Source organism: Choloepus didactylus, chromosome 16 (assembly GCF_015220235.1).
Source record: "Choloepus didactylus isolate mChoDid1 chromosome 16, mChoDid1.pri, whole genome shotgun sequence".
NCBI classification, from domain to species: domain Eukaryota; kingdom Metazoa; phylum Chordata; class Mammalia; order Pilosa; family Megalonychidae; genus Choloepus; species Choloepus didactylus.
This window is the reverse complement of record NC_051322.1, coordinates 84,750,253-84,761,162: the sequence shown is the minus strand read 5'-3', so window position 1 is coordinate 84,761,162 and position 10,910 is coordinate 84,750,253. Positions and strand designations below refer to the sequence as shown.

Genomic DNA, 10,910 nt, shown 5'->3' with positions numbered 1-10,910 from the left:
GAACTAAGTCTTCCTCTGTAGAGCAAATGTTTATTAGTTGTCACATAATGAGATAACTTACTGGGACCAGCACACCACATTCATTCAGTTCCAAAGAATGAGCTGACACAGCAAAGCCAAATCAACTTGGCCAGAATGCACAGATGAAGATGATTATACTAAACTGTGATAGATACCCATTAGCTCTTCAGATAATGGATATGAGGCAGCATAGGATAGAACAATGCCATTTAATGTCTACAAAAGGAGAAGAATTTCCCAAGGGTTGCCTTGAACTCTTTGTTCCTCAGTGTATAAATTAGTGGGTTTATGGTGGGACTGGTAGCCATGTACAGCACTCAGCCAGTTTGTTTCTCTCAGGGTTGTAGCTGGAGGGTGGGCTTATGTAGGCAGAGAACACAGCTGAGTAGTAGACAGAGACCATGATGAGGTGGGAAGAGCAGGTGGAGAAGATCTTCCACTTCCCCTTAGCTGAGTGGATGTGTAGTATGCTGGCAATGATGTAGCTATAGGACTCAAGGGTGAGCAGGAAGTTTATGCCTCCATAGAAGTCATCAGCCAAAGTGGTAATGACGCTGTTCACATGGGTTGGACTACAGGAGAGCAGCAGAAGTGGGGGGATCTCACAGAAGTGATGACATTGGGGCCGCAGAAGGACAGCTGTGCCATCAGTACAATGTTGATGGAGGAGTTCAGGGCACAGCTAGCCCAGACTCCCATGGCCAGTGCCAGGCAGAGCTGCAGGCTCATCAGGGTCCCATAATTCAGTGGTCAGCAGATGGCCACATAATGGTCATAGGCCATGACTGTGAGCAGCAGCAGCTCAGAGGATGCAGAACAGACAAGGAAGAAGAACTGAGCCATGCAGCCGTGGAAGGAAAGAGTATCTCCCTCCCAGGCAAAGACTTCCAGCACCTTGGGCAGCACAGAGGAAGAGAAGATGATGTCCATGGTGGCCAGGTTCAACAGGAAAAAGTACATGGGGCTGTGGAGGCCAGAGCTGCAGGTGATGGCAGTGATGATAAGAGTGTTACCCATGAGGGCCATGGCATAGAGGAAGAAGCAGCAGCCAAGCAGAGGCAGCCACATTTCTGGGTGCTCTGAGAACCCCTGCAGGATGAATTCTGTCACCTGTGTCTGGTTGGACTTCCCAATATCTCCAGGCATGATTTCTGGGTCCCGCTCCATGTGGTCATCAGTGCTGGACTCTTCCCCTGGAAACTTTGCATTTGTCTGCAGAGGTGACATGATTGTCACTTCAGGCTCATATTTCGTTGTGTGGCTATTTTAGAGAACACCCTGCTCTCATAAAGAGGAGTCAACCAGTTTAATGGATGTAGGTCCTTTTATTTCCTCAACCACCATACACCCTAATGTTTTTCTGAAAACCACATATCCTTCATTGACTTTTTTTCTTTCATTTTCCCACATACATCAAACAAGAAATAAAAAGAAAAATTAGAAAATATTTTGAATTGAATGATTAAAGAACTACTTCATATAAAACTTTATCAGATGTAGACAAGGCAGTGATTGGTGAGAAATCTACAGATTTCAATTTTATTTCAAAAAAATATATATTAGAAGAGAGTGGAAAGTTTTTAAATTACTAATGTAAGTTTCAAATTTAAGAATCAACAAGCCAATCCAGTTGAATACAAAGCAAGTAAAAAGCAGGAAACAAAGGTAAGAGCAGAAATCAATGAAAGAAAACCAACAATGGAGGGTATAAACTAATTCAAAAGAAGTTGGTGATATGGAATGATTGACAGTTTGTAGCAGCCTAGCAGGACTAAGAATAAAAAGGACGGAAACCTGTAATTACTATTAACAAGAATGAAAGAGAGAATAGAATAACAGAGCATATGTAACTTAAAGTAATGGAATATTATGATAATCTTTAAGCCAATAAATATGAAAACATTGATGAAAAGCATAAATTCTTTGAAAAACACAATTAGCAAAACTTTCCTAAAGAAATAGGAAAAAAATCTAAGTCATGTAAATGGGTATAAGAAATTGAATTCATTGTAAAAATAACCTTTACTTAGATGGTTTCATTTGGCATTTTTAGCTAACATGTAATGAAGAAATAATATTAATATTATACAAACACAGAAAACAATGGAGGAGAAACCTTTTACAACTCACTTTATGAGACCAGCGCAAATAAGTAAGTCTTGAAAAGCTATGGCAAGAAAAGATAATTTAAACACAGACCTCTAACTGAAAATCCATGAGAAATTGGTGACAGGAATTAAATAATAGAGATACCAATTCCATGAATTGGAAGACTGAAGATTATTTGATGTCAAGTCTCTTTTATTTGATCTGTATATTTGACACAATCTCAATCATAATCCTAGAAGACATTTTTGAAAACAGAAATTGAGAAGATTTTAAAATTGATAAAGAAACATAAAAAGGACCTCTAACAGACAAATACAGATTTGAAAAAAGAACAAATTTGGAAGAGTCACAGTGTCTGGCATCACTACAATTTCTTTTTTTGCATAAAGCCAGACAAATAAATCAATGCAATGGAATGAATGCCCAAAAATAGACCAATACATCTATGTTCAAGGGACTTTTTGTGACAGTGTGCCAAAACATCCAATGGCAAAAGGATGGTCCCTTCAACAAATTATATTGGAGAAACTAAATATTCATATGGAAAAAACCCAAGCTTTGCTGCATCACTGCTCATATTGATAATATGATAATTGATTAGTCATAGACCTGATGAGAAAATGTAGAATTATAAAGATTCTAGAAGCAAACATAAGAGAATATACTTGCCCTCTGGTAGGCAAAATTACTTAGACAAAATTTCTTAGCTAGGGCACAAAAGCACAAATAATACAAGATTCATTGGTAAATCAGACTGCATAAAAATTGAAAACTTCTCCTCATCTAAAGGCACTGTTAAAAATGAATACATAAGCCACAGACTGGGAGGAATTATCCACAATACTTGTAGGTGACAAAAAAACTCACATATAGACTATGCAAACAGTCTCCTACAACAGAAAAATATACAGCCAAACTACTGAATTCAAAATCTTTGAATATCAACACAGATCCCTCCCAAACCATGATTGTGGATGGCCAATTAGTGCATCAAAATATTCTCAACATTAAATATCAGGAAAATACAAAAAAAATGCCAACCAAGGTTTCTGTCTGAGGTAAAAGTGTCTTTTAAAAATGGAAGAGGGATTAAAATATGCAGATCAAGAAAATATGAGACATTTTCACCCCTAGACTGGCCTCACAGGAATTGCTAAAGGAAATTTTGTAGATTGAAAGTGAAGGACCATAGAAAGTTGATGGTAGCCACATGAGGAAATAAAGATCTTGGTAAAGATAATGGTATAGGCAACTGTAAATACCAGTACCATTTTATGTTAGTTTGTAACTCCACTTTTATTCCTACAGGATGTAAATTAATAGTATTGGATAGTGGCAAAGGAATCAAAATATTGTGAATGTGGTTAATCCCACTGCTTTTTTAGGGGGTGGATGGGAAGATTTATAATGTGTATGTGTCTGCAAAATTTTAAAAAATTGAAGAAAGAGAAATTAAGCAGGTAATGAAAATCCAATGCAATATGATAGTGGAAGATATCTAAGTAGGAGGCAAAATTCACAGAGAGATATTGCTGGTTTTAAGAAACAATTAGAATATAGATTGTGAAGCATTATATCAAAATTAAATTTCTTGAAGTGTTAATTTATCTGGAATATGTTGCCATTACTCATGTTGTAAACCTCCATATTGAGTTCCTAGAACTGTGAAAAAATTCATGCTCACAGAGAAAGAAGTATTTTGTTATCTCCATATTCAGGCTATGATCCAGAGCATGGGGGGACAGTGCTTCACTCAGCTCTGCACACTTCAGTGACCTCACTGGGCATTCTGGGAAAGTGGTCAGTCCATGGAAGGAGCTTCAGGGACCACTGACAGCTTTCTCTGTGAAGTGAGTCTCTAGCACCCTCTTGACTGTGTCTCTGGGCTGGAATTTAACTGAAATTCAAGTAAACCTCTGTTTTTCCAAGGTCATGGCAGATGTTTGTCCTGGGAACCCTGGGGAGGTAGACTCTGAGAGAAAACTCTCAGGGAGAATTCAATATTTTTCTATGGTTCATGACCAATGCTTTTCATTAAATAGGTGCTGAGGATAGAGTTCGGCAATTTGAGTCTCAACTTGTAAGGGCAAGAGCAAACTGACACTGAAGGCCAATCTCTCTAGCACTATTTCCATCAGTATTTGCCTTCAAAGCATCACCATTTGATTTTCAAGTGTTCCAGTATAGAAGAATTCACTAACCTTAGAACCAATTCAGTTAAGGCTATTCTGTCTTAACTTTATATTCTACTAATTACACATCAGATTAAATGTACATACAACAATGGAGGTATATCACTAGAGTATTTTTGTATTCTTTTTATATACCATTTTACTTTTCCTACATTTAAGCAATGAAAGTGATTGCTTCAGTTTCCTTTCAGTTCTTCCTTAGCACTTTCTTTTTATTTTTGAATTTTTTGAAACTCTGTAGATCAGAGTTTATCCTTGCTGGATTTTAATCCATATTACATAACTTTTTGCAGAATACATATATTTTGACCAGATATGCATATTATTCACCTTTCTTTCCTTTTCAATGAGCACTTTTAAATCAATTTTACGGAAGTGCATTTAATATTAAAATCCAAGATTATTATTGTGATGATTTTACACACCCATGTAAATACTGTTTCAATCAAGACAGAGAAGAGCTTTCTCACTCCAACATGCTTTTTTTCTGTCCTTTTGTAGTCAGTTATTTACTGTCCTTTGCCCTCTGCCCCCAAATCACTGTTTTTATTTCTCAAAACTTGAATCAGTTTTGCCTCTTCTGGGATTTCCTATAAATGAATCATATAATGATATATTCTTTTAGTGCAGTTGTTTCAGAAATTCAAAACAATGCTAGAGTCATTTATCTGTGTTTATGTATGTGTTATTAGTGTGATCGTTTTTGCTGCGGAGCAATATTTCATTGTTTGGATATAGGATGACTTTAAAAACCCACTTACTGTGGGACTGCATTAAGATGACAGAATAGGGAGTTCCACGACTTACTCCATCTAGCAGAACAACTATTACACAGGCAGGAAGTGTCTGATACAACTAACTTGAAGCTCTGGTGGGCAAAAAACACCACAATACAGCATCCATGGAATAGTGGGAGAAAGAAATGGACAAATGATGGACAAATCAATAAATTGCTCTCTTTGTATGGTTGCTACTGGCCCATAAATCCCACCTCTCATGGCATGCTGCAAGGGAGTCCAGCACTTGGATGGTTTCCTGATGACAAAAAGAGACATAAAAATCCTCTTACTCAACACCAGGTGTGGACATGATAGTTACTCTTCATGGCTTTTGATTAGCAATTTCAGATCCCTGGGGACCTGGTTGGAGGCTGGCCATTGTTTCAAATCCCTGGGTAAACTCCTCAGTGCAGGGGACTTCAGGGCACTCTGCTTCCTCAGGGATAGAAGGATTGTTATTTGAAGGGATGCATTTGCCAAACAGGCCAAGAAAGCTTGCCTTGTTGATTCATGGAAGAAGATTTTGGAGTCCTTCTCAGAAACATTCCAGGGGACTTTGGAGCTGGTCTGTGCATGCTTCATGGGTCCCTGGCCCTGCTTCAGCCAGAAATACTGGCTTTGGAAAGTCCTCTCCTGCCTGCACCTCCTACAATTGGCCTGCAGCAAAAGCAGCTTGTGGCAATGAAAGGGGTGTAAGAAACTATAGTGGCAGAGAATCTGGGGCAAACTTGCTGGCTTCAAACATCTGGAAAAGAGATGTCTGTCTCCTAGGAACAGAGGGGACAACTAAACTTCAGTACAACTAATAAGCAAAAGTAAAGAAAAGATATAGGCCCTGAAGACAGGGAAAACACTTCACACTGCATGCAACTTGAGGAGACATTCCTGATGTGAAGTATAAGAAAATCTTTGACTTATCATCACCTGTTAACAAAATCAAGAAAGATTCATCTCAGGGAATAAAGCCCAGATTTAAATTTTTAAAATATTAAATATTCAGTGTAAAAAATGTACAAAATAGTAAAAGAAACAGGAAATGATACCTATAAACAAGTAGAGGTTAAAAATCAAGAAACCACCAATGAAGAGCATAGTATGGACAAAACACACTGAGCATTTTATAAAAATAACCTTAACAGTGCTCATGGAGAAGAAGGAAAATACAGAGAAAAAACAAATGATATGGAAATAATGAGCAAGTAATATCAGAACCTTACTAAAGAAATAAGAAATTTAAAATGGAACCAAATAGAACTCCTGAGGTTGGAAACCACAATAACTGAAACGAAAAATTTTCAGGAGGGTTTCAGAGTAGATGGGAGCTAGAATTAGAACAAAATCAATGTACTCTAAAACAAGACAGTTGAAATGAATGAGGTTGAGGAACAGAAAAGAAAGAATTATAAAACTGAATATAACCTAAGACACCCCTGGAGCACCATCAAGGATAGCAATATGTGCATTATGGGAGCCCCAGAGGAAGAAGATGGAGAGAAAGAGCAAAAGGAATATTCAAAGTAATAATGACAGAGAACTTCCTAAAATTAGCAAAAGACATGAATATACACATCTAAGCAACTCAGAGAACATCAAAGGGATAAACATGAAGAAAACCACATCCCAGCAAATATTGATCACACTGTCAAATGCATGGGACAAGGAGAGGGGTTTGTAAGCTAAAAGAGAAAAGCAACGTGTTACATACAAGGGATTCACAATTACAGTGAACATTGACTTCTCATCAAAAGATCTGGTAGCAAAAAAGACAGTGGGTAGAAATAAAGTGTTGAAATAAAACAACTTCCAACCAAGGATTTTATATCTGGTGAAACTTTCTCTCAAAAATGATTGAGATGAGGCATCCAACTAGGTGAATATATCTTGAGGACATTGTGTTGAGTGAAATACACCAGAAATGAGAGGACAAATATTGTAAGTCCTCACTAATATAAATTAACTGTAAATAGCAAATACTGAGAATTGAATTTGAGAACATAGGTTATCAGGGGAAAGAGTACTGAATGTTCAATAAGGCATATTGTAAGGCTTCCTAGATAGTAAGCACTTACAGCAGCCGCATCTATACCTGAGTTTTAACTGTTATTTAAAAGATGCTTATTTGGGACAAAATTCATATTCTTTGTAGCATACTAATTGAACCTGTTTGGTCAGTTTATTTAAACAACATAAATTACATGCAACCTGGAATAGGGAATCAAATCATGTTATGCTGTATAGGTTAATGTGATACCCTGAAACATGTCAGAGCATTTTGGGCAGAAAAAAAATATATGCAAAATTCCCTTGAGAGACTGTGGGAAAATATAGAAATATTAATCTTCCCCTTCTGGGGAATTCCTGATATTCTTGCAAACATTAGGGTCTCCCAATTTAATAAGCCAAGCCCTCAATCTTGAGGCATGCCCTTATGTAACTTACTTCTGCAAAGGAGAAGCTAAGCCTACTTATAATCATGCCTCAGAGTCATCCCAAGAGAACTTCTTTTGTTGCTCAAATGTGGACTCTCTCTTTAACCAACTCTGCAAATAAACGCACTACCAATCCCCCTTCATGGCACATAACTCCCAGGGGTGCAAATCTCCCTGGCAACATGGACCATGATTCCCAGAGATGAGCCTGGCCCAGGCACCATGGGATTGGGAATGGCTTCTTGACTAAAAGGGGAAAAGAAGTGATATAAAATAATGTTTCTGTGGTTAAAAGATTTCAAATAGAGTTGAAAGGTCATTCTGGAGGTTATTATGCATCATATAGATACTCCTTTTTAGTTTCTAGTGTATTAGAATAGCTAGAAGGAAATACTTGAATCTGCTGAACTGTAATCCAGTAGACTTGAATATTGAAGATGATTGTAAAACTGTATAGATTTTATCATGTGACTGTGTAGTTGTGAAAACCTTGTGAATGATACTCACTTTATCCAGTATATGGGCAGATGAGTAGATGAGTAATAAACTGAAGACAAAAATATATAAATAATTGAGGGGGAGATAAGGGGTATGGGATATTTTAGTTGTTCCTTTTAATTTTTTTATTTTTTCTTTGTTTTTGAGTAATGAAAATATTCTAAATTTAATTGTGGCAATGAATGCACAACTATATGATGATACTATGAGCCATTGATTATATACTTTAGATGGGTTGTATAGTATGTGAATATATCTAAATAACATTACATTTAAAAAATGAATGTGAGATTAAGACATTCCCAGATAAAAGCTGAAGTAGGCAGAGGAGGCACTGCTGCAGTTACCACCACATCAGGGATTTCTAGCTCTTTCCTCTTTGCCTTAAATTTTGGTGTCTTTTATGAATAATCAAAAGCTATCAGGCCAGCATTTCAAAACCAGGAAAAGAGATGAAAAAGAGGGGTTTGACCCTACTCAGTTTCAGGACTGTATTATTCAAGGCTCAACTGAAACTGGTACTGATATGGAAGTAGTAGAAAAGTTTCTTGATGCATCCGGAGCAAAACTTGATTATTGCTGACATGTAGAAACACTCTTTGACATTCTGGTGGCTGGTGGAATTCTGGCCCCAGGTGGTACACTGGCAGATGGCATGATGCATACAGATATCTGTGTGTTTGCAGCACAAGAAGATCTAGAGACCATGCAAGCATTTGCTCAGGTTTTTAACAAGTTAATCAGGTGCTACAAATAACTGGAGAAAAGTTTTGAAAATGAAGTTTAAAAGCTTCTATTGTTCTCAAAAGGTTTTTCAGAGTTGGGAAAGGAAGTGCTGGCTATGTTGACTCGTGTTCTTCTGGCTAATGGGACAACTAATGCATCCATTCTTAACAGCCTTTATAATGAGAATTTGGTTAAAGAAAGGGTTTCAGCAGCTTTTGCTGTAAAGCTCTTTAAATGACAGATAAATGAAAAAGATATCAGTGTAGTAGCTGCAAGTCTTCAGAAACTCAGCATGGATAACAGACTGATGAAAATTTTTCCTGCCAATAAGCAAAGCATCAAACACTACACAAAGTATTTTACTGAGGCAGGCTTGAAAGAGCTTTCTGAGTATGTTTGAAATCATCAAACCATAGGAGCGCAAAAAGAGCTCCAAAAAGAACTTCAAGAACAGATGTCAGATGGGGATCCTTTTAAAGATATCATTTTATATGTCAAGGAGGACATGAATAAAACAACATCCTAGAACCAGTAGTCATTGGAATAGTCTGGTCAAGTGTAATAAGCACTGTGGAATGGGACAAAACAGAGGAGCTTGTAGCAGAGAAAGCCATCAAGCACTTGAAGCAATTCAGCCCTCTACTCAAGGTCAGTCTCAGCTGACTCTGTTAACAAAGCTTCAGGAGTATTGTTATGACAACATTCATTTCATGAAAGCCTTTCAGAAAATCATGGTGCTTTTTTATAAAGCTGAAATCCTGAGTGAAGAGCCCATTCTGAAGTGGTATAAAGACGCACATGTTGCAAAGGGGAAAGTGTCTTCCTTGAGCAAATGAAAAAGTGTGTAGAGTGGCTCAAAAATGCTGAAGAAGAATCTGAGACTGAAGTCAAAGAAGGTGGCTGAATTTTGAATCTACACCCTCAGTAAAACAAACAGGAGTTGTAGATAAAATGTCATGTCTCATGTGTCCTTGTTCTTACATCTTTCTACCTCCCTATATCAAGAATCTTCTAAGGGCTTTCATGTCAAATTTTATTTTAGCCGTTTCTATGGTTACTGAAAATGTTGGGTTTAGTTTCTAAAACCATGTTTTAAGTAGCTACAGGAGCAATATATTTGAATCTAATGTTGCATTTATCTTTTCAGTTATCTTCTACATCCTCTATTTTTTACTGTATTAATGTAATTTAAGGCCTTCCACAGTAAGCAGTTTACTTTATTCCCTGGATTTTCTATATAAACAGTTTTCAAGATATGTTTTGGTTTAAAACAATTTGCTATAAAAATTGCTTGCAAATTAAACTGTAAAAGTACCCAAAGTCTAAAAAAAAGCAGAGGGAGTTCATCACCACTAGAACTGCCCTACAAGCAATGCTTAAAGGAGGTCTTCAGACTAAACAGTTATTCATAGCCACATAAAGAAAACATCTGTAGTAAAGGTAAACATTTGTGTAATTATAAATGCCAGGATTACTGTATTGTTGTTTTGTATGTGACTTCACTTCCCACTTCCTAATGCTAAAATGCAAATGCATAGAGAGTAATAAGAAATCTATGGTTTTGGATGTGCAAGGTACAAAGATACAAGTGATAACAGGTTCAGAAAAACGTTGGGGCACATAGAGGTATAGGAAAATTATATGTGTATTTTATTGAAGTTAAGTTGGTATCAGATCAAATAGGATGGTTCTATATTTAGAATAAATCTTAACCCCAAAATATCTTAAAGAAAAAGAGATGAATCCTATGTCTAGATATAAAAGTGGAGACACTCAATATGGTACAACACAAAATATCAAATAAATATAAATATATGCATTAACAGGTAAATTGAGTGACAAAAAGGTATAAAGTATACAAAGTATAAATAGAAAAATAGCAGAAGAAATTCCCACATTTTCAGTAGTGACATAAATAAAAATGGGTTAAACTCTCCAGTCAAAAGACAGAGATTAGCAGAAAGAATAAAATTTAAAAAGTGAGTCCAAAGTATATGTTGACTGCAAGAGACTCACTTTAAATTCAAAGATACCATTAGTTTTAAAGTGAAAGGATGAAAAAATATTCCATGCAGGTAGTAACCAGAAGAGAGCTGGGGTATCTATACTAATATAAGATAAAATATACTTTAAGTCAAAAACAGTAATGAATATAA

The 10,910-nt window shown here is 36.6% G+C and overlaps 2 pseudogenes; one reads left to right on the top strand and one right to left on the bottom strand.

The window, feature by feature from the left end:
• Nucleotides 1–230: 230 nt before the first annotated feature.
• Nucleotides 231–1,248, bottom strand: LOC119511408 (annotated as a pseudogene).
• A 7,183-nt stretch (nucleotides 1,249–8,431) lies between these two features.
• LOC119511407 lies at nucleotides 8,432–9,658 on the top strand (annotated as a pseudogene).
• The last annotated feature ends 1,252 nt before the right edge of the window (nucleotides 9,659–10,910 follow it).